This window comes from Hibiscus syriacus, unplaced genomic scaffold (assembly GCF_006381635.1).
Source record: "Hibiscus syriacus cultivar Baekdansim isolate YM2019G1 unplaced genomic scaffold, ASM638163v2 tig00111942_pilon, whole genome shotgun sequence".
Taxonomy (NCBI): Eukaryota; Viridiplantae; Streptophyta; class Magnoliopsida; order Malvales; family Malvaceae; genus Hibiscus; species Hibiscus syriacus.
The window spans coordinates 398,812-424,692 of NW_024063218.1; the positions used below are offsets into that span (position 1 = coordinate 398,812).

Sequence of the window (25,881 nt, forward strand, 5' to 3'; positions counted from 1 at the left end):
TTTATGCAATTATTTCCAAAATCTTAAATTGAATCTTTGATCCATGTCCAATATGATGGATACAGACACTCTATGTAGCCAAACCATCTCTTTGATATATAACTCTGTATATTTATCCAATGCATAGTCCATTTGCATCGAAATTAAATATACCGATTTAATTAATCGGTCACTATCACCCAAATGGAATCTTTTTTTTATTTGATTTCAAAGATAGTCCAATAACAAAATCCATAGGGACTTTTTACTATTTCCACTTTGGAATGGAAATCAGTTGCAACAATTATGAAAGCACTTTATGCTCAGCTTTTACTTGTTGACATGTCAAACATGAAGCACAAACTCAGTAATATTTCTTTTCACACGTGGCCACCAAAATGACTCTGTACATCCTGATACATTTTTTCCCACCTGAATGCATAGTCAAAAGACTATAATTTGCTTCAGAAAGAATATCTTTCTTTAATTCCTCTTTATGAGATGTATCACTATACACCACATACTTTTTATTCAATTTGGGTTGTACCAACACAGGTGCTTTTGTTAAAATATTCTTTAAAGCTTTAAAACTCTCTTGACATTTCTTAGTCCAAGCAAATGAACCATCCTTTCTCAAGAGCTTGGTCAAAGAGAACAACCATCTAAAAGTTTTTTTCCACAAACCTTCGATAATAACCAACAAGTCCCAAAAACTTCGGACCTCTGAACATTCTTTGGAGGTTTCCACTCCAATATTGCTTGAATTTTTTATACCTTATGTCGAGACAACATAACCAAGAAGAGCAACTTCTGATAGCCAAAATTCACACTTTGACATTTTGGCATATAACTTTTTATTCTTAATTAACTCGAGCACAATACAATATGAACATCATGCTCTATCGTTGTATTCGAATATACCCGAATGTCATTAATGTATACCACCTCAAACTAATCCAAGTAAAATTGAAATACTTGATTCATCAAATCCATAAATGTTGTTAAAGCATTTTTCAAACCAAACAACATTACTACAAACTTGTAATGTCAATACCATTTCCTGAAAACTATCTTTGGAACATCTTTCTCTTTAAAATTTAACTGGTGATATCCCATTCGAATATCAATTTTTGAAAACATTGCTGCTCCTTTTTAAGCTGATAAAACAAATCATCAATCCTCAAAATAGGATATTTGTTCTTGATAGTTACTCTATTTAACTATCGATAATTTATGCATAATCGCACATATCCATTTTTTTATAAATAACACCAATTCACTCCAATGTGAACTACTCGGTCTATTACACCCTCAATATATCAACTCTTGCAATTGGTTCTTAATTCTCTTAACTCAATCGCAACCATTCAATATGAACCCATAAATACAGGATCAATGCCTTAATAACCATCAATATTGAATTCCACCTCTCAATCTGGAGGTAACCCAAATAATAAATCTAGAAAGACATATGGAAATTCCCGAGTTATGAAAATATCATATGATCTTACTTCAGATACTTGAGTATCTACCACCTTAGCTAGAAAAACTATGCATCCTTTTTACATCATCTTAATCGTAACCATTGCTGATATCACTTATTGATGATTTCACTTTTTCATCAATCATTAAAATTTTTAATTTCTCTGCATTTTTCTAAATTAATCGCTTCTTGCGACCATTAACCCAACCTTATTATAGAGACAACCAAATCATGATCAAAATGATCTTAAACTCGTTAATGATAATCCCATCAGATTCATCAATAACAAAACTCTTAAATCTTTATCGGACATTTACCAATTGTCCGTCTAACACTTGTATCATGACCGTGACCGTGACCCATAGGTCTTCCACAATAATATCACTCGGTATCAAGTAGAATTGAATATTTCTACTTCATAATTCCTTATTTCATTTTTAAGGAAATATTTATAACTTTTCCAGATCCAAAAATAATATTTTTGAACAGTTGAAACATTTTCAATCTCAAATGAAAGTCTCAATTTTCACATCATTCAATAAGAAAACTTGATAAATTTATAGCAATAACTTCATAGTTGTTAATGCTAAAATCACACTAGTAAACAAATTTACTCTTTTTCTTATCAATACAAACTTGACACTTTTCAAGTTCTTGAGAATCAATCTCGATCTATACAATAATTCATTTCAGCATGGAAGGTTAAACAATCCATTTCCTTATTTTTACCTTCACAAGGTAACTCTATCAAATTTTATGGACTTGATATTTATTCTCAATCCAACTCATAACCATTTGATTCCCTAATAATTTAACTTTCTTTAAACTTTTAGCGGAAATCATATTTACCGCTTACTCAATTTCACTTACTCAAATCATCAATGATTTAAATAATTTAATGCTTAGCTTAAATATTTCTCAATTATTTAAGCTTACCTGGATAAACCTCAGAATCATCACAGATTCAAAAATATCCTTTGGATCCTCATCCGATTCGGCTTTTCTTGTAAGCCTTTCAAACTTTTAAATCAATTCTTGCACAAAATGGAGAAAAGTCCCTTACAACAATCCACCATTCTAAGGTGTTTTATATAAGTCATATATGTTCCCTTTTTGTCGATTTCAATCTCGACTTTCTTTTACACAATTTCGACTTTCTTACTTTTATCTTTCATTTCCAACATCTGAACATAGTCAGAATCATCATACTTTAGTATAGAGTAACTTTACTCCCTATAAACATCATCACAGTATATATACAAATATCAGTAACTTTTGACATCCTAGTGGCATGTATACACTTTTTAACTCAAAATAGCATTGGTTTAGTCCTAGAATCGGCTAAACTGTAGCTTTGATACCAATAAATGTAACACCCATAACCCGTATAATTATACCTATACAGATTATAGATGTCACCCGTATTTTTTTTTAAAACCATTTCATAATTTGAGAGCGATTTAAAATTTATTTTCTTAAATTAGTAAATGATATTATAAAAATATCATATCATATAAAATTACGTTTCGTTGTAACCAATTTAATTCGAAAGACTTTTTTTTATGAATAGTGAATAGTGACGATGAACAGTGAACAGTGGGGGAATCGATTCCCTGTAGCAGGAGAATCGGTACCCCTTTTACAATCTGGAAAATTTTGCTTAAAACCATGGTCACTGTTCATGCTACTGTAACTTCCGAAAATTTACATATAAATTCATAAAAATTCACCTTTCATCACTATAAAAATTTCCAAAATTAATTAAACAAATAAATTGAATATTTTCAAATTACATGCCACTATCCAAAATCAAATTTCACAATAGGATGTCTTACTGATATTGAAATATACCTCTCGATGCTTGATGTCGTTTTAAACTCTTTATTCTTATTCTTTTCTTTTTACCTACACGTGAAAATCATCACACGCTAAGTATAAACTTAGTGAGGCAATTAAAACATTTAACAGTGCAATACAATTCATGCATGATTTTCAATGTCAAAAATTGAGTTTCCATAAAATCATTTTACTAACATATCCAATATTTTACCATGATCAAAATAATATAAAATCTCTTATCATTTATCCCATAAGCTCGTAAGCTTATTTTACCAAAATACTTACCGTTTAAAATTCCATAAGCTCGTAAGCTTATATTTTTTCCAATATACTTACCATTTAAATTCCATAAGCTTATAAGCTTATTTTACCCATATACTTGCCATTATTCCGAAAGCTCGTAAGCTTATTTGTATGCTTACCATTTATTAAGCAATAAACCATAAACCATAGCCTATAACCCAATATACAACCCTGAGGACCCTGGGTATTGGAGTAATATTTGCACCGTAGTGCTACACATAAGGTCGTGCCCACCATATACACCGAAGTGTATTACACATAAGGTCGTGCCCACCATATGCACCGAAGTCTATTATAAACCTGCATCTGCTATACTCTATGGCATGCCAACTATACCCTGTCCCTCAATGACTTACTTGGGCATATAGTCTATTTTATTCGATCCATCCATGGCAAAGTATATTATCAAATTTAACATTGGGCGGTTCATACCCGAAAACATTCATGGTAAAATATCACATTTGTTTTCATGATCAATGCATTTTAATTTCATACTCTGACATCTCAATGTCAATTTATAAAAATGATATAAAATCATGCCGATATAAACAAGGTCGACTTATCGCAAGTCTTCCTTATGATGTATAGAACATCATATAATTTCATGCATGTATTGCACTCACCTTGACACTTTATGTCTTTCAAAATATATGAGTCTCACTATTGTCCATAATATACCCTTTTTATACTTGACTTGCTTCAATTGCAAATCAACCATGATCTGTATAAATCACAAATTTATAACAATACATATGTTAGTATTGTACTAAATAACCATATTCCAAAATAATTCCATAGCATACTTCAAACTCATTTCCACCAAATAATTCAGTACTTATTAATTCCTTTAACATTGGACCCACTTTTCCAATTTACTCAAAATGGTCCTTCACCATTTTATCACCTAGATTCTTAATACCAAAAATTCCAGTATTGAAATTATTTCACATCTAACATTCATTTCAATTCCTGAACAACAATTTCCAGCATAGTACATCAATTATACAACACTTATACAATAACCCATCAATTTTCCAGAATTCAGACAATTCGTACTACCCTTAAAGAATCATTATTATGTATTGATATAAACATTGGAATTCAATTCCGTTTCTTCCGTTAAAAACTAGACTCGAATACCAATCTATCCATATAAATAACTCCTTCTAATTCATTCTGTACAATTTATGGTGAATTTTCAAAGTTCACCAACAGAATTTGTTTTGTACAGAATTCTGCTGTCCGATTTTTCTGACATTTCCTTGGTTAAAAATTCATATCTTTTTGTATATAACTTAAAATTGATCCCCGTTTATTTTAAACCAAACTAGATCCATATATGAACACAATATATAAAAATAACCTCCAAATTATTTTTATATATATTCTGGTGAATTTTCGAACCCACTGTAATTCCCAAAATCTAAACTGTTTTTCTTTAACCCCATCCTTATGTTCTTCATCAATTCATACAACCTCAAAATCATCAATAATCATCATCAATTTCAAAAATCATTGTATAAACCCAAATTTCTAGATTTGGGAATATTTGAATCAAGCAAGATTATCATGCAATATTGGTACCAAATGATAGCCTTTTCCCATATAACAATTTTTCTATCTTCATCATACTCATAATCATAAAGAAATTGCTTGAAAATTGAGTTAAAGCTTGCTCTTACCTTAGGAGAAGACCACATCTGTTTTGGAGAAGAAGAGAGCAAATTTGGATGAAATTTAGGAAACATTTCATCTCAATTTAGATTATATCTAACTTTAAATGAATATAAAATTCATTTAATTGGAATAAGACTAAATCACCTTAATGAATCTTCTTATTTACCAAAAAAAAACCAAGCCATCTGATTATTACAAAGTCAAAATAATTTAAATTGACTTTGACCTACGAAAATGCCCTGAAATTTTCAAAACTTGCGATTTAGTCACTAAATTCAACTGTTTCGGTTAAATCTGAAAATTTGCACACTTCCAGACCAAATTTCTCTGATCCAAAATATTAAAATAATATTTCTAGCCATTTTATAACATCCTTCAAATTTTTGTAGAATTCCAATTCGATCGGAATTTACCGATTCCTTACCGGCTTTAACCCTTTCTTTACTAAATTCCAAATCCAACCATATGATTTCCATAAAACTCCAATCTCAAAAGTAAACCATATATTTATGGAATAAAATTCTTTTTAGGAAATTATCACTTATTCCCTAAACGTTTTCCCAATTTTCTACTTTGACCATCAAACTTTCCAAATTCTCATTTTGGTCATTGTTTGAATTTTTGGGGTATTACAAGATAAATGTGTCCAAATATTGGACACATCTCGTGAAAGTGCATCGACTTTTTCGTCCAACAAATCGAAACGACGATTCATCGTTTCAGTGGTAGCAGTCAGATTTGAATCGATGGATGCAAGCCTTATATCAATGTTCTCCATAAATGATCAGAAATATAGAGGCATGTGATCTTCTTGAGGTGTTGGTTCTTCATCGTCAGCTTCGTCAATATCTTGCATTAGTTTTTGAAGCTTGGATCGTCGTCTGCTCCTGGTGAAGCTTGTGAAGAACTAGCTCCCGGAGTTTCCTCAGAGGTTCGAATCCATTCACCAGTATCCTTATTCTTTGTCCATCCCGATTTCGAAGGAAAGAAGATTAATTTGGTTTTTGAGGGGAATGGCTACATCAAGTTGTACCTTAAGCTTGGCTTTCTTAAACAAGTTACTCAGTAGACAACCGTAAACTAGACTTGGACAGGTTTTCTTATTAGGAACGAGATTAACGATGACAACGAGAACAGAAAAGATGATATGAGGAAGATTAATTTTCATATTATTCTGGATACAATGTATCCACCATAAATCTAAGGCTCTAAGAGTGGAGTATTTTCCTCCAGATGGTCTAAACCACCAAGAGATCATAAGATGAAGTAATCGATCGTGATGATCTAAGACACTCGCACTCGATCTAACCTTATAACGGGAACCGACAATTTGTTTTTCATTGCATAATCCATTATCATCTAAGCCAAGAGCATTAGCTATATACTGAGAATCAATGTGAATGAATTGACCTAGAAGATAGGATCGGATCCCTATGGTTGCTTTTTGTGCTTGATTTTGAATGCAAACGGCATTGGAATAGAAAATTCGAACGAGTTGTTGGTAACAATTGTTCGAGTTGACAGAGTTTATCAAATTTCCAATCTAATAATAGGTAGATATCTAAAGTTCATATCTACCATAGCTTGAAGGGACAGAATGCGTTCTTCACGAATTTTATATGACTCAAATTAATGAGAATACATATAGTAGAGATCTTGCCTACGTCCAGGTTCATTAAAGCACGAATTACTTATAGTTATAATAGGATCAGGAACTTGAGGAGGATTTGGAGGATTTGGGTTTGGAGGAGGGTTTTGAGGTCGGTTTGATCGACTAGAGGATGACCTAGGTTGTTTGTGAGACATGTCTTATGAAATCGGAATAGAATAGGTAACCTGCAATTTTGAAAACACATGTATGCAAATATATATCAATCCCAAAACTCAAATGAGTCCTCAATATTTCAAGGTTCTCTAAAACAATCCTAATGGGCAAAGTTTTGAAAACTATTTTGAAAATAACGTTTGAGAAACATAATATGTATGATTTTCATAAAGACAACATAATTGAATCAAAAACATCAATTAAACTCATGTTTTTCGAAATAATAAGAAAATTTTATATTTCGAAATTTTGAAAGATTTTGAACAATATTGTGTTTTTGATGAAATTAGTTGTAGAATATAGTTTAGAAACATCATATGATCAATGCCCGATAATTATTTCAACCTAGAACTAATTCAAACTAGTCCTAAGTTCAAAATTTGATAAGATAAAAGTTTTTGAAAAATACCTTAAAAATTTCGGATTGAGTGGAATTTGATGTTGTTTGCACAAATAAATGATTGAAGCATGATTGGATGATGTATGCAACCCAATTTCAACTAAAATTTGATGTTTTGAAGCAATGTGGTGATTAAGGAAGAATGAGAGAGGAAACGGCGGCAAAGCTTTAGAGAAGAGAGGGAATGAAAGAATGAGGTTTTTGGGTTGTTATTAAACAGACCCCGATAAGGGTATCGATACCATCAGGGGGTATCGATACCCATTCAAGGATGGTATCGATACCTATTGAAGGGGTATCGATACCTATTCAAAGGGGGTATCGATACTAGTGCTAGGGGTATCGATACCTATTCAAAGGGGGTATCGATACCAGTGCTAGGGGTATCGATACCTAATGCACAAAAATGTCAAAAATCCGTGTTAAAACACTCAAAATGCTATTGGAAACTCATATTTTGAAAATTAATCATGTTCAATCAATCAAATTAATCTTTAAGCTACATTTGAACATAAATTTAATTTTCATCAAGCAACATAAACTCCCCCTAACTAATAGCAATGAATGCAATCAAAAATTACCATTATAAGCATTTTTCATTTATTCTTAAAAGTGCTAAAAACTATTTTAAACACTAAGTGAAGATAGGTCAATTAAACCTAATTCTCTCCTAAGTGTCCAAAATCTTTCCTTGTCTAAAGGTTTTGTAAAGATATCCGCTAATTGGTGCAAAGTATCAACAAATTCTAGAACTACATCTTCCTTAGCGACATTGTCTCTAATGAAGTGATGTTTAATTTCAATATGCTTAGTTCTAGAGTGTTGGATGGGATTTTTAGTGAGACAAATAGCATTAGTATTGTCATACTTGATAGGAATGGTACCTACTTCAATTCCATAATCAAAAAGTTGTTGTTTCATCCATAAAACTTGTGCACAACAACTACCGGCTGAAATGTATTCTGCTTCAGTGGTAGATAATACAACACAATTTTGTTTCTTTGAAAACCAGGAAATCAGCATATCTCCAAGGAATTGGCAAGTACCGGAGGTGCTTTTCCTATCTAATTTGCATCCTCCATAATCCGCATCGGAGAAGGCATACAAGCTAAAGCTAAGTCTCTAGGATACCAAAGTCCTAAACTAGGAGTTTCCTTAAGGTATCTAAAGATCCTCTTAACAGCTAGTAAATGTGATTCCTTAGGGCATGATTGAAATCTAGCACATAAGCAAACACTAAACATAATGTCCGGTCTACTTGCAGTTAGATAGAGCAAAGAACCAATCATTGACCTATATAATTTAACGTCCACACATTTACCACATTAATCTATGTCAAGCTTTGTTGATGAGCTCATTGGAGTGTCATGAGGTTTTCCATTTTCCAGTCCAAATTTCTTGAGCATATCTTTTACATACTTAGCTTGATTGATGAAGATGTCATCTTTTCTTTGCTTGATTTGGAGTCCCGAGAAAAATGAGAGCTCCCCCATCATGCTCATCTCGAATTCACTTTGCATTAGCTTAGAAAATTCTTGGCAAAGAACGTCATTAGTAGAACCAAATATTATATCATCAACATAAATTTGAACTACTAATAAATATTTACCTTTATGCTTTAAAAACAATGTAGTGTCAACCTTCCCTTTTGAAAAACCTTTTTCAATTAAAAAATTTGACAATCTTTCATACCAAGCTCTTGAGCTTGTTTTAAACCATAAAGAGCTTTTGTCAATTTAAGGACATGATCAAAATTTTGAATCTTCAAAACCTAGAGGTTGTTCCACATACACTTCTTCTTTTATAAAACCATTTAAAAATGCACTTTTAACATCCATTTGATATAATTTAAATTCATGAAAACATGCAAATGCTAATAACATTCTAATTGCTTCCATTCTAGCTATGGGAGCGTATGTTTCATCATAGTTTATGCCCTCTTCTTGAGTATACCCTTGAGCAACAAGTCTAGCCTTGTTTCTCACTATATTACCACTTTCATCAAGCTTATTCCTAAATACTCATCTAGTACCTACAGTAGATTTATTACTAGGCCTTTCAACTAATGTCCATACTTTACTTCTCTCAAATTGATTTAACTCTTCTTGCATAGCCATAATCCAATGTTCATCTTTTAATGCTTCTTTAATATTCTTAAGCTCTATGCATGAGATAAATGCAACATAATTACAAATATTTCTAAGAGAAGATCAAGTTGTTACCCCTTTGGATGGATCACCTATAATTTCACCATCCTTGACATAGTTGTACTCTCTTGGATAAGATACTTCCCTTTCTTCAATGGTTGGATTCTCGAGAGGATCATGAGTTTCCTCATTTTTCGTTTCTTCTTTTGATGATGGTTCTCCAACGTCATGTCTAACTTCATTTGTATTTATAATACCTACATCATCATTCACACAAGAATCCTTCCTCGGAAGGAGGTTATCATCGAAAACAACATGTATAGACTCTTCTACAACTAAAGTTCTTTTATTAAAACTAAAGTTCTTTTATTAAATAATCGATAAGCTTTAGAATTTAAGGAATAACCTAGAAAAATTCCTTCATCACTTTTAGCATCAAATTTGCCAAGATTGTCTTTACCGTTGTTTAAAACAAAACATTTACATCCAAAAGGATGAAAATAACTAATGTTAGGCTTTTTATTTTTGAAAAGTTCATATGGAGTTTTCTTTAAAATGGGCTAATCATTACTCGATTAATAACATAACAAGTGGTACTTGTGGCTTCCGCCCAAAAATATTTTGCAAATTGTTTTCACAAAACATGGTTCTAGCCATTTCTTCTAAAGTTCGATTTTTCCTCTCAACAACTTCATTTTGTTGAGGGGTTCTAGGTGCTGAAAAATTATGGCTAATACCATTAGAATTACAAAAATCAGTAAATCCAAGATTTTCAAATTCAGTTCCATGATCACTCCTAACACTAGTTATAGAGTAACCTTTTTCATTTTGGATTACTTTTGAAAACGTGATGAATTTTTCTAATGCTTCATCTTTAGTACTTAAAAATAGAACCCAAGTATATCTAGAATAGTCATCTACCAAGACAAATGCATATTGTTTCACACCCAAGCTAGTAGTTCTAGATGGCCCAAAAAGATCTAAATGGATCAGTTGTAATACTCTACTAGTTGATACGTCATTAATGGATTTAAAAGAAACTCGCTTTTGTTTTCCTTTAGCACAAGCATCACAGATTTTATCATTATCAAATTTCAGTTTAGGCAGCCCTCTTACTAAGTCTCCTTGAATTAACCGTTGCAAAACACTCATGCTAGCATGTCCTAGTCTCCTATGCCATAACCAACTATCTTGCTCATCTTTTGCAAATAGGCATAAATTAGTCACATTAATAGAATCTAAATGCACCATGTAAATGTTTCCTATTTTATGACCAACAAGCATAATCCGATTAGATGCAATGTCAATAACTTTACAACCATTAGTTTCAAACATGACATTGAATCCTTTATCACAAAATTGAATAATACTCAAAATATTATGCTTTAATCCATTCACATATAAAATATTCTTAATTTGTATGGAAGAGGTATTACCTATAGTACATATACCTTCAATGTGACCTTTTGAATTATCACCAAAAGTAACTTCTCCTCCATTTTTGGCGTTAAGCTCTATGAACCGGCTTTTGTCTCCGGTCATGTGTCTTGAGCATCCACTATCAAGGTACCATGAATTTGAATTTGTTTCCCGTGCCTTGTAGCAATACTCCTTTCCCTACAAACAAAGATTGATTTTTTATTTTTGGTACCCAAATTCTTTTGGGTCCATATTCATTAGTTTCCAAAATCCTAGTCCCCTTAGGTATCCATTTGTGTAGGATATCTTTATCTTTAGTAGTAATGAGTTCTTTAAGAACCCACATACTTCTAACGATTTTTCCATTAGAGGTTCTTCGGGGACCTCTATGATTGTAATTTTTAAAACTTTTTCTAACAAGTTGGATTTTGAATTTTCTCCTTTTTCAAAACGTTTTGTTCCAACTTTATCAAAAGAAGCTTTAAGATCATCAATTTTCTTTTGATGATCATCATTGACCTTTGAAAGTAAATTTTGCAAATCCGAATTTTTCTTTTCAAACTCTTCTAGTTTGATTTGCAAATCTTTGATTTTACTTTCAAGATCGTTGTTGGTTTTGGATATGAGTTTATATTCATTTTTCAATTTTGAAATATCATTTTTATAATTTAAAAACAATTTCTCATAATCCGAAGCTAACCCATTATATTCCTCTAATAGCTCATCATAAGATAAATCATCAAAATCAGATGAGTTAGAGGTTACCTTAGAATCTTTCCCAAATGCCATCAAGCACAAGTTTGCTACTTCTTGTTCCTCTTCATCGGAACCTTCTTCATCACTCCATGTAGCCACATGAGCCTTGTGCTTATTCTTTGATTGACTCTTTCTCTTCAATTGTGGGCAATCATATTTGACATGCCCCAGTTTTTTGCATTCATAGCAAATGATCGGGTCCTTCTCTTTTGGTTCGTTTTTGAGGCCTTCATTTCGTTTGAATTTTCTTCATCGGTAATGTCTCATCATTTTTCTGAACCGTTTGGAAAACAATGTCATTTCCTCGTCATCCGAATCACTCTCATCTTTTGTGGATTTGAGAGCAACTCCAATGTTTTTCTTCTTCTCCTTCTCCTTTGATGTCTCTTCAATCTTATTGAGATCCACCTCATCTTCAAGCATCATTTCATGAGTGAGGAGAGAACAGATTAGCTCTTCAAGCGTTAAGGACTTTAGGTTCTTAGCCTCGATGATTGTCGTCTTCTTAGATTACCATGATTTTGGAAGTGAGTAAACTAACTTCCTCACAAGATTCTCGTTAGGAATGATCTCTCCATATGATTTGAGACAATTGACAATAGTTGAGAATCTATCCGTCATAGCTTTGATATATTCATTTGGTTTTATCCTGAAATTTTCATAGCTATGTGTTAGAAGACTAATTTTAGATTCTTTTACCTCATCGGTGTCTTCATGAGTGACTTGTAGTTTATCCCATATTTCTTTGGCGGTTGTACAAGATGAAACTCTTCCATATTCATCTGGTCCAAGAGCACAAAATATGATATGGATAGCTTTGGAGTTGAGCTGGAACATTCTTGTCTCTCCTTCACTCCACAATCTTGTATGAGTGAGAGGTTTGATATATCCATCTTCTACAACATTCCATGCTCCCATGTCACTGGCTTGAATGAAATACATCATCCTATTCTTCCAATAGGCATAGTTAGCTCCATTGAAGAAATGAGGCTTATTGACGGGCATCGAATTGAGACCGGAGTCGACGTTTGAAGTGGTGGCCATTGATGACTTTGATTATCGATGTAACTCTTCCCGGATCTACTCAAGAGGCGGTTAAACCTTCAAATGAGTCAAGCTCTGATACCAATTGTTGAGTTAATCGATCGACGGAATCGGCCAAGAGGGGGTGAATTGGCAATAAAAATTTTGGTGGAAGCTTTTGCAGAAAATTGAAAAGATTTGCACAGCGATTTAGAGTGGTTCGACTTTCTCAACCAAAGTCTACGTCCACTACCTTAGTTTATCCACACTAAGGATTTTCCAAAAAAATCACTAATTTGTTCTTTCTTTTGAGGCCAAAGAGATAACCTTACAACACCCTCAAGAATATACCCAATTCTTGAGAACACTCTTTCTCAAAGAGAAGATTACAAATTTGCAAACTTACAAGGAAATCCTCACAAGGTAGTTTGTTTGCACAATTCTAGAACAAAGAAAAGAACACTCAAAAATGAATACAATTGAGTACAAGTAGTGTTCTTGAAAGCAAAATGAATATTGAATGAAAAATAGGCTTGAAATGCTCAAAATTGAGGTTTGATGCTTTCTCTTTTATTCTCTCTTGATTCTTTGCTTGTTGTTTCTTGTTCTTGATCAATGGCTTCTAAGCTTGTTTAAATACACCTTCAAATGATTCTGAACGTTGGGGATGAGTAGTGGAGTCAATGGAGCCGTTTGAGTGTGAAAACAATTAATAAAACAGCTTGGAGCGTGGGGGCTATCGGTACCCCTTCATAGGGTATCGGTACCTGTAGTGTAAAATTCAAATATTTCGACTGTTATATGCCTTAGGGTATCGGTACCATCTTAGGGGTATCGATACCATTGCATGGGGGTATCGATACCTATGGGAGGGGTATCGATACCTTTCGAGCGTTCTGTTATTTCTCAGAAACAAAGTGTTCACAGGGGTATCGGTACCCTATAGGGGGTACGATACCATACTAAATAATTTTTATTTTTGGCTCGAATATGGCTCGAAATACTTTGTAAAAATTGTTTCAAATATATTTTAAGATTGAAACTTAATTTTACACTTGAGTAAGGATTGAAATGGACTTTTGAAAACTTGGAGTAATAATTTTCGTATTCGAATAATTATATCGAATATGCTTAGAAAATCTTAAAATTCATTTATCTTAATTTGTTATATCGAAATATCAAAATGTATTCAACATATTTCACATCCTTGTTCAAGATAAAGAACAAGTTGTTAATGGGCCGGTTACAAGATTTACGGAAATTTATTTATGGAGCTACAAATGGGTTGATTTTACATAATGAATCAGGTTCATTGTGTTATTTCAGTAGTTTCATATGATTAAAATCATGAGTTACAAAGATTTAAATTTCTGGAATTAAATTAGAATTTTAATTCTAATATTTTTAGACGTTTTTACCTTGGTCGCATCCTATAAGTAGAGAGCTCATTTCACTCTCAACTCATCCATAATTTACTCAAACATTTCTCAATTCTCTAAAATCTTTCTAAGCTTCTAAGTCTTTCCGACGATCAGAGGAGCAGTACTACCAGTAGTTCACTCCAATTTCGGATGTATGAAATTTGAAGCGACTGTGCTAACCTCTGGGGACGATACGCCTATTGGAGTGGTTACACACATCGGGCTGAGTTCATTTCCAGGCAATGATTTTACCACAACACGGATTCGATTGATTCAAATTATTTATTTATTTATTTTCTAGTTAGTGCTAACGGAGTGATTTTGCAGTCAATATTACCAACATATATATCTATATATTTAAGGAAATATTGAAACATCATACAGCTACTCACCTCTAACATTTCTCTTTTTCTCTATTAACTCTTCCGTTTCTTTTGGCCTCAGAGAAACTACAAGTTCTCTGAACTTTCTGTCAGCCATTAGCACATTTACTTTGACTTTCTGTAAATATCAAGTACATTTAATATACAATATGGAAATCAATAACACAATTTAATATATATATTGGAGAGAATGACAGGTAGGATCAACTGACACAGCGTAAAACCTAAGTTTTACATATTTTTTGGGTTGTTGGATGAGAGAAAATGGATGGATGAGGTTAATAGTAGAAAAATGAGTAGATTTTTATAAGAAAAATAGATAATCTTCCATTTAAAAGTTTTAATCTCAGCTATTAAACTCGGTTAATTAAACGATCCAAAAAACTTGTTTCACTGCGTGTGTATATATTTATATATATTCATACCTGACCGACAAATGAGGACAGGAATTTAAGCTTATCTTGATCATAAATCCTCAAAAGATCTTCAAATTTCATGTGGTGAAAACTTTCCCTCAAATTTTGTTGTTTTCCGAATCTGAGATTGAATCCAGAGAAGAGTTCTTGTTCATTAGATCAGAAATTCCAATGACTCCTAAGTGCTGCTTATAATCAGATGGGTCTAGGCCCTTCTGTCTCAACCATGATTCAAACGCTAAGAACTTCTGTTTAGGAGCCAGGTTGCGGTAAGGCAGAAACCCAATTAAAGAACCAAAAGATACCTATGATGAAGCAGTAAAATCGAGTCATGAAAATGTATACATATGCAACTAGGCATAATAGAAGAGTTTCACTAACGACAAAACCTCTCGTGCTAGAGCATGTCCAGTCTTAAGCAGATCTTCTGCCCTGGTCCAGTCACTATCCTATAATTGTATGAGACGCCAAGATGATCAGACATCACAAGTCATGTTCCAAAAATGAGCAGTAATAACTTAAGGAGAAAAAAGCTACACTAAACTGACCTCTTGAGGTGATACAGAAGGGAGATCACCATAATCTTCAGGATTGGTGGGAACAGTTTCTGCTTTAACGGAGTTCGATGTTTCTTTCAAAGATTGATCACCATAATGCTTCCTCGACACTACCCTTTGTTGCATTACCCAGCGTATTAGCTTCTATCTCTGCCTCAACCCTTTCCCCATCAGCTTCTAAATCTTCAAATTGCCTTACTTTCTCACTGATCTCTGTGCAGTCACTTACCTGTTCAGGCCTTTTCAATAACGTAAAATCACCTACTCTATCATCCACTTCTTTCTCTTGCTCCGACACAACAATATCGTCGAGGCTTGTTGAACATAGCTTGAACTACGGAATGAAGCAAGAAGAAGATATGAGTGACATAATCTATTCTTCAGGCCTCAGGGTAACACTCGCATGGCAGTTCAACTTGGCATCCGCTGATGTTTCGCCACGTGGAATCAGCTGTGCTGGAGTTTTGTTAGGGAAAAGGTTCTAAAGGTGTCATGTGTGGATGCCATGTAACTTTTTCTGCAAAATTCCATTTTAATTTGGAGGCTTCAACTCAATGGGGGGCAACCCAACACGGCTTCGGGGCCTTCCATGGATGGTAACAAATAAGCCTAGACTTTATAGTAGGGCCTTAGAATTAGGCTTATCTAATTCCTTTACCTTTCTATGTGCTACACTAAAAAAAATGGGAATAAACGATATTATCAAAAAAGGAGTTATCGGAATAAACTTCATTGAAAGAGAGATTATCGAAAGAATAGTTACCAAAAGAGACATTATCAAAAGAAACGTTACAGGAAACAATCTACAACTTCATTGTTCTAAGAATAGGGCCACATTTTATGTTGAATGATAGAGATGCACACACTCCCTGACCAAGTTTTCCAAGGATGATCCATATATTAAATATTACTTTTCAATCTACATGTTCACGCACAGAGAAAATGATGATCACCAATAGTAGAATGTCCGACTTACAAGCCAACATAAGCAAAGAAAAACCAAATTCCAGGAAAAAAATTCTCCTACTAAATATCAGTTGAAGATGTCAACTGCTGATACATGCAAGATATTTCTTCGGTATATATCCAGTTGAACGATATTTAGCTGCTGTCTCCTCTATCTTGAGAAACTCTTCGCCTTTCTCGGCTTCGACCATCGCTCTTTTCTCTTCTGCTTCCTTACGGAGTTCAGCCGCTTTGCTCTTCATTCTCTCAGCATAGTCTGCCTTCTTCTTTTCCAGTTTTTCCTATAAAAAAACGAAGCCCTTGGTCAAATTCAGTAATCTAAAGCTAGTTCAAATTGTTCAGTGGTTACCTCGAAGCTCCTTAGCTGTGCTTCTACATCAGCTTTCTGGTATTCTCCCATGATCCAATAGCAGATATCTTCTTATGTGCCCTGATTCAACATTTCCCAGAATTCTAAATTGCTTAAAATAAGGATTTTGTACAGAATTTAGAGATGATTGTGGCTTACTTATTGTCTACTTTTGCCTTTTCATTTTCCTCCCACGCTTTGACTAAAGCTAGTCTTTTTTCAGCCTCAACTCTTGCAAGCGAAGAATCTGGAAACAATAACCTGATAATCTCATAAATCACTGGAACAATTCAAAGTGCTTATAAACAGAGAGAAATCATACTTTCATGGATATGGGGTGATGGTCCATGATCCTCCTCCATGTCTTGTTTAACAGGTTGTTGCATCTCCTTGGGTTCAGTGGCTTCCTCCTCTCCCATAACGTATTCTTTTAACTAAACCACAATAATCCACCACCGATAATAACACCAGAAATATCTCAAAATCTGGGTAAAATTCTACACAAATTTTAAGAAACAGAAAAAAAACATCAACAGATAAACAGATGGAGAAGAAAGGAACGCTCTGGAAATGTCAGCTCGAAACTACTATGGTTGTGGTAGGTTACATATAGAAGTTGGGTATCTTCTTTATAAACTCTATATATACCATATAAAAGTAGCTTTCTTAAAGCAAAGATATCACACACGACAGTTTAGGATTTTTTTTTTCAGATTTAATTAACGTGTCACGTTAATAAATAATTAGAAATAATTATCACCTTGATTTTCATTTTTAAAATGATACATTCAGATAACAAAATCCCATTTTGTACAATAGTGGCGTATGTTAAAACAACAGCAACAATTTAAAATGACAGTATTTGAATGAAACGACGGCCGAGTTTCTGTAAAGTAAATTTCCTTGAACCTTCGTCGGGAAAAAATTATCTCAAAATTTGCTTTGATTATAATTACATTTAAATTTAATTAAAATTAATTTTTCGAGCGCGAGATTTATTTCCCTGATAAATTGCAAAATAAGTTGATCATTTTTATGGATGTGGATTTGCTTCTATAAACATGTATGTATTAACAATCAATTGGTCTAGTAGGATGAGGAATTAGATTTTAACTTAAGCAAGGTCAATGATTCGAATTTTGACGATTGCAAATGGAATAAACTCAGTTAAGAGGGTCGATCTTGCCTTTGTAGTATCTAATCCGAATTAATCGATCAATAAATAGATACCGATGATTATACTTGCTAACTTCCTGTATGTGTCTGTCCCCATTTTCTACAACTCTCCATGTTTGGTCCAATGGATTAATTGTTTAGAAAAAGATAGAAATCCAAAACCTTAAACCTAATTTTGCCTAAAATCTTTCATTATTTTGAAATATGAAACATACATTAACTCGAAACAAGTGGCGCACGTGCAAATTTAATCGATAGTCAGATTATTATCAATGCCCTAATTGAACACAATTAATTATGATCTAACCTCCTCAATCTTTCCCATCTTATCTTCTATTCATCCTCGAAATAGGGACAAACAAATTTCGATCCACTCGAAATAAATTTGATAATTTTAAATTATTTGTGTCAACTTAATTTTTTTATTTGAATTTTAAATTCTTGGAATTTGAACTTTTAAAGTAAAATTAACCGAAAAAACCACAAATTATATCGAAGTTGTAATCTTTAACTAAGTAATTTAATAGTTTTGTGAATTGATCTCTAACCTTTTTTTTCAATTCTCCATTCGTTTTAAGTATATTTTTTACCAATTCAAACAAATGTTCTTCAACCACTTTAGAATATATATGTAACTTCAAATTCTCGAGTTGACAATAAATTTATACTCTTTTCAATTTAGTCATTCTATCTTGTGTTTTATTCAATTCGGTCCTATGATTGCAACTCTTTTCAATTTCTTCTTCCAATTAGTACTCTCATCAATATTTTGTCCTCAAAACCTACTTGTTTTTTTTAAAAAAAGTAATAGTATAAATATATTATATAATTTTAAATGATATTTTATTTATTAAATAACATTATAAATCTTATTTGCACACATAAAAAATGAATATAAAAAATATATGCATATCATATGTGGTTAAATAGAATCATTTAAAATGAAACACTTAGTATCGTAATATTATAAATAATTATAATTAAATTTAAATAAATATATTTGATTTAACTTAAATTTCATAAACTTGACTTGTAACGTCTCGAACCTCGAGTTAGTAGTTTTGGGTTAACCCGAGGTTCATAAACGAGCCCAATAGACTTATAGAATAGTTTGGACCAAATTAAGTTTGGAAGTGGGCTTGAGTTTGGCCCAATTGATAGAATGAAGATCATTTTATTATCCAAGTGAGAGTTGAAGGAATAAAAGGGGAATTAAGTCATTCTTGAAAACAGTTGTTGAATTGTTTTAATTTGGGTGATGTATTATGCTTTAACCACTCCCCCTATTTCCCTCATTTTCATAATTTTCTTGTCCTCTATCTTCTTTTTCTGCTCCATCTTTTCTCTTTCAAGAAAACTAATAAAGGTAGAAACTTGACTACCCTCCTAGCTCTTTGAGAAAATTCTAAGGTAAGAATCATAACATACTCACCCCAAGTTTTCATTTGAGCCCCTAATCCCATAGTTTGGTCATAATGACCATAGTTGAGAGTTTAGTGAGGGTTTAGGGAACTAAGGATTTCTAGCTCGTTTTTAGTATATTTGAGTTTAGGAAAATGTTCTTAAACTTATATTAGTCTCATAAATAAATTAGTAATGTGTTCTCCATGTTACATTAGTGAGAGAAGTTGGAGAAGGTTCCAAGGCTAGAGGAAATAAGAAGTTAGCTCTTGGGTGATTTAGAACGTTTTTCAACTACCAAGACTCTAAGGTAACACACTTCTAACCCTTTTATACCATTTCTAGGCCTTCTCGTGCATTTACTTAGCTTGCATTAAATTTGAAGCATATGAGCATGTTCATGGCAAATCTTAGATTTATGTATTTTTAAGCTTGTAAATTGACTCTTCATGACCCTAATAAACTCATGGGGTAGCAGTATCGGTACTCATACGTTGAGTATTGATACCGAGGGTCCAGTCTCGATACTAGTATGAGGGGTTTCGAGATCAAAATTCTACTGTCCATTTTTGGTATCGATACTTATGGGATATCGATACCAAGGGTAGAGTATCGATACTCCCCATAGGAGTACCGATACCTAGGTAATTTTCTAAATATCGAAACCCAATTTAGTATTGATACCCCGGTTGATATCGATACTCTAGCTGGAGAGTATCGATACTCACTTAAAAGTATCGATATTATCCCTTCATCTTAACCTTCAATTTCATGTACAGTATCGATACCGAGTATGAGTATCGACACTCGTGGGCCAATACTGATAACGAGAGGCTCAATATCAATGCCATCACACATTTTGGTTCAAGATAATAAGGGGAATTAAAGATATAATTGAAGGACCTAAGAACACCCCAATTACCTCCAATAAAATATCAAGGGAAAATTGTATTAATAAGTGAAATTTACACTTAGAAACCCTATAACTTAGAGAATTATAAGATTGGCCTTGTATGATGCTTGGGAAATGAATCAGACACTCGAGTTGCTCTAGTTATAGGATAAACGTTTGCATGTTAGAATGTCTGGACAAAACTAATCTAGTGCACAAGGTACTTATCTATCGACCGAGAGTAGATGCCCCACGTACTCTCAAGGAGTTGGTTAGTTGGGTGAATGTTCCGATGTAGACATTTAGACCTCACTCTAGGTAGGCAAGAGGGGTGTGCGTCTCTGAGATGTAGCAAAACCCTCCGACCACACCATGATGTCTACCTCTGTGTGTATATTTAGCTTAGCATATTTGAATACTAATAGTTATGTTTACTATCATGTGCATGCAGATGATGCATGTATATAGTTTGGTTATTAGTGTGGCACTGAGCTTGTTAGCTTAGTGTTCGAAATTTGTTTCCACGTGCAATCCATGGGAGGAGCATTTGAGGAGCCATCACAATTACCACCTTCCAGACCAGCACTAACTTCTTGAGTACGTCTTGAGTATATTTGTAGTGGGTATGTAATGTATATGAACCCTTTTATATTCGAGTCGTAACTATATTTTGGGACTTTTGTAAACTTGCTTTGAATTTATTTTTGGGCTCTTGCTTTTTGTGTAAATAAAATATTAAGCATTTATTTTTTTATTAACGTTTTGGATGAATTTTAAATGAATTCTTAAGTTGTTTTAAAAGAAAATTTTGTGTTTGCCACTTCAGTGATTTTGTGTGACACCTTGGTCCGTCGATCTTCGGGTCGTACTGGATTAGGATGTTAACGACTCGATCAATAATAAATCATAATTATTAGCTAAAAAACTTTTATTTTTATCCATCTATTTTTTGTGGGTTTTGTCTACGAATTTGTTCTTTTAACTGTTGAAATAGTTATTATTCTAAAGAAATGAAAGGAACCGACCACGGAATGCGTCTGACTAATAGCTTGGATATAAATGTATTAGAATCAGATCTCACCCATTTAACCATAAAGATATGTATATTTTGTCAAATATCATAATCCTGATTAAGAATGATTAATAAATAAATCAACTAGGGTGTAGGAACACAGCCATTTGTCACCTTTACCTTCGTTGGTCAAACCAAATCTCAATCAAACACCTAAATAAAGGAACACAACAATATAAAATTTAATTAAAGCCATACATGATTAAACTTGAACATTATTTTTAAAAAACTGGTCATTGTATTTAGACAACTATAAGGTGCATCAGATGTGAAAGGAAACAGTGAGTTGTTGGTCCCCTGTGAGATTAGTTAAACCGTTGTTTTCAGTTGCTTATCAGCCATAGTTTAGTGCCCAAATTAAGATAAAACGTATGATGAAGTTGTTTATGGTACTTGCCCGTACTTTTTTAGGGCGTTGTAACTTGTCATGGATCACCACCCTCTCCTAGAAAACATAATGTATAATACCGCCCATTTTAATTTTCAGAATTTCTGTTTTTCTTTTTGATGTAAGATTAATGTACATCACCTTTTCAATTCATGACATTTTCTTTATGTAATACCCGATTTCTGGGTCAGTAGTTTCAGTCAACCCGAAACTAGATATTAGAGTCCATTAAATTAAATAGAGCCATTCTAGACCAATTACAAAGGGTATTGGGCCTAAGGTAGTCCAAGAGTTAATTTTAGTGATAGTTTTAAATTAAATAAGAAAGGAGAGAACTCATATAACAATTTACCCCTAGCCTATTTTAAGGTTATAAACCTTCACATTCTCCATAAAACTCCACACAAAAGTCTCCTCTTTCATTTTCTCTTCCATTTTCTTCTCTTGTTTCCTTCTCATTAGCTTACCAAGGTGAGATTTCAAGCTAGATTGAAGAAACCAAGGTAATTTTCTTATTCACTATTCCCTTAGCATCAATTAGAGCCATTAATTTCTAGTTTTGGTTAAGTTTTTAGAAATGGTTTTCATGAGTTTTTAGAAATCAAGTGTTTTAAGTTATTTTAGGAGTGATTGAGTTGTAGGGAGTGTATCTAAGCTTTATCCAGCACCTAGTTAAGTAAGTAATTCATTTTTATACCTTGATTAGTTAAAGAGGTTGAAGAGAGAGTTCAAGCCAAGGGAAAAGGAAGAGTGGATCCCTAGTTGATTCAAGAAGTGTTCTAGCATCCAAAGAATCCAGGTAACACACTATTAGTTTTTCCATACTAGTTGTAGGATGTAACACCCTAGACTAGTACGACACACAGTCGACCGATGTAGGACGCCACACGGAACCACTGAAGTGGATAACCAACTTTAAACTTATTTTCTCATGCTTTAAAACTACCATAAAATAAATTGAAATACAATAAAAATCTTTTCTAAAGGGGAGCTCCAAAATAAAATATTTACACTTCAAAATTATTACAGACCAATTTGACTGAATCTACGAATCAAGTGGGCAATAATGTTTACAAATATACATGCCCAAATAAAAACGCTGAGACGTACATCTGATTTGCACTGGACTAGTTTGGACCTTGGTCTATCTACTGCTTCCCACTTGCTTGATCTATTAACCTGCCCACGGAAACATTCAAACGGCTAAAATATACTAACTGTAATTCAGTGAAAAGCTGAAGCTATCAAGTTTACTGGTATAAAGTCTACCACTATATGTTATACTAGCCCACTCATTGAGTGTTGGACCTTGCACTTAAGTAGCCTGCTTTAAAATCGCCTTAGTGAGTATTCTCGACTCACTCTCTATGCTATGGTAGACATCATGGTGCGGCTGAGGGTTCTACATCTCGGAGGTCACACACCCCTATAGTCTACCCTAGATATGGCCCCCAAAATTCTCTGCATCGAAAACTATACCCTTAACTAACCCACCATTTCTTCTAAAGAGTGCTAAAGCCTCAACAAACATAGCTAGTCAGAAGGTCATCGGTCTTACCTAAGGATACCCAGACAGAATCTATACTATCAACTCTACTAGCTTTTCTAAAGGAACTCGGGTGTCCTGGTTGTTTTCCCGAGCATTCAAACAAGGCTAGTTTTATTTCTCCTAACTTTAACTTGTTTCTACATTGAAATTAACATTAACATTCTCACTTGTAGTCTTATCTAAAAAATTACTAAAGTGTTGGGGTAACTCGAGTCTAAAACACTCAAAAACTGCATTTACTGCACAAAACAGACTGAAAGTATCAATACTATCCCTGGAGTATCGATACTCTCGCTAAAGTTTCGATACTTTATATAAGTATCAATATTTTTAAACATTCTGTTCTGCCCATTTTGAAACTTTCTGAGAGTTTTGAAACTATTACCTAAAGTTCCGATACTCTTGAAAGAGTATCGATACTCTTGCCAGAAACTCACAAATCTGCCCAAAACGAAGAACAAATATCGATACTCTACCTACAAAAATCATAAAACAAGTACTAAAAACTCTATTTCTCAATCCCAAAGACCTTAATGAGGTCCCCCAAACATGCTTAAAGTTTTATTTAATTACGATGAGCATAACTAAGAGTTTATATCATGTTTATAACATAAAATAAATAATCTACCATGGAAATTGCTAACCGTGCTTTAAACTTAACTTTCTAACACATCTTAACTTTTCATGATCTACACTTGGTATGAGAAAGCTATAAGTGTGTTACCTTATTGCATTGGCTTCTAAAACACCTATTGAATCAACTAGGATTCACCTTACCTTCAAGAAAAACCATTTTGAAAACTAATTCTAAAACTTACAAAATGGAGCTTAAAACAAAGCTTAAAGGATCGAGAGAAACATTCTTACATTGGCTACAACAAACTAAGCTTGAATCCTTAAATCTTTGCATTAAAGAAAGGAAGAAGAAAAGAGAAAATAATGAAGAATGAGAGATGAGTGTTTGGTGAGAAAATGTGGGGTAGTTCACATATAAGATATAAAAAGTGGAGGATTTTCAGCTTTTAGTTTTAGTTATGGGCAAACTACATTATTAGTCCCACCAACTTCTAAATCATAAAACTCTAATCACTTAACCACAATTCCCTTGGGCCTCAACTCAAGTCCACTAACACTAAACTTGGTTCAACTAATTTATAAAGTCTTTTGGGTTAACTTTTGGTCTCGGGTTGACCTGAACTACTAACCCGAGATTTGGGATGTTACACAGGATCATTAGAAAGAAGTTTATCTTGAAAGTTGAGTATGAGCAGGTTTATTAGCCTTCAATGGTAGATTTTATATTTAATGTTTTAGCATGTTTCTTAGCCTTATTTATGCTCCTCTTTAATCACATAAAACTTTAAGAATGTTTGGGGACCTCACTAAGGTCTTTGGGTTAGATGAATAGGAGATTTAAAAGTGAAAATGTTTTATGCAGGTGAAGTATCGATACTATAGGATATTATCGTTACTTGTTCATCATTCCAACCAAAATGTGTGTATTCTAGGTAGGAGTATCGATACTCTTGTAAGAGTATCAATACTTTAGTAATAGTTTCGAAACTCCCAGGCAAGTATCGAAACTGTTGAACTAAGTTTTGATATAACAATTATGGAAAAATATTTTTGGACTTGAATTGAATTTATTCAAAGTTTTCAAAAGGTTTCAAAAATAATTCAAATTCCATTAAATTCGAATTTGAGCAAAAATGCAAATGAGTACCGATACCCCTTCAAAGGGTATATATACCCTAGGTACCGATACCCCTGTTGGGTATCAATACCCCTATGACTGCTCAAACATCGAATGCAAAAAGGGTATCCATACCCGGGTACTGATACCCCTATGGGTATCAATACCCCTGGCTCCAACGACTAGTTAAATTTGACTTTAACAAAGGTAGTCTTGATACCCCTTGAAGGGGTACCGATACCCCCCATTATGGGTAGCCTATTTTTACAGAAAAATCCCCGAACGGCTCCAAAATATCCCCAACGGCTAGATACGACTTCAACACATTCCAAGCTATAAATACAAGCTGATGACACTTGAAGAAGTAATAGAACAGCTATCCAAGCAATCAAACACAATAGAAGAGTTTTTCATTCTTATTTTATCTTTATCTTGTAAATATTTCTTTTCTTGTGAGCTTAATTCTTGTAAACACCTACCTTTGAGAGGTTTATTTGTTTACTTCTTTTATCCTTTGTAAAGGGGAAAGGTTCTAGCTAAGCCCGTGTAAAAGCTAGGAAAGGTTCTAGTTTATCCCGTGAAAAACTAGGGTTGTAAAGGTTATCTCTTTGTCCTTGAAAAAGAAAGAACAAATTAGTGAATTTATTGGAAAATCCTTGGTGATGAGCTAAGGTAGTGGATGTAGACTTGGTTGAGAAGTTGAACCACTATAAATCACTGTGCAATTTTCTATCTTTAATCTCCTTACTCCCTAAACACAAAAATCG

General features: G+C 33.4%; 1 long non-coding RNA gene and 1 pseudogene across 1 annotated transcript; both read right to left on the reverse strand.

Annotated features, from left to right (window-relative positions):
- Positions 1–15,361: 15,361 nt before the first annotated feature.
- Positions 15,362–15,730, reverse strand: LOC120173251. The gene is made up of 3 exons (XR_005521041.1): positions 15,620–15,730; positions 15,453–15,520; positions 15,362–15,376 (listed from the first exon to the last, which is right to left on the reverse strand). It is a non-coding gene; the product is annotated as an uncharacterized LOC120173251 (long non-coding RNA).
- Positions 15,731–16,667: 937 nt separating this feature from the next.
- On the reverse strand, positions 16,668–17,514 carry LOC120173250 (annotated as a pseudogene).
- Positions 17,515–25,881: the final 8,367 nt, after the last annotated feature.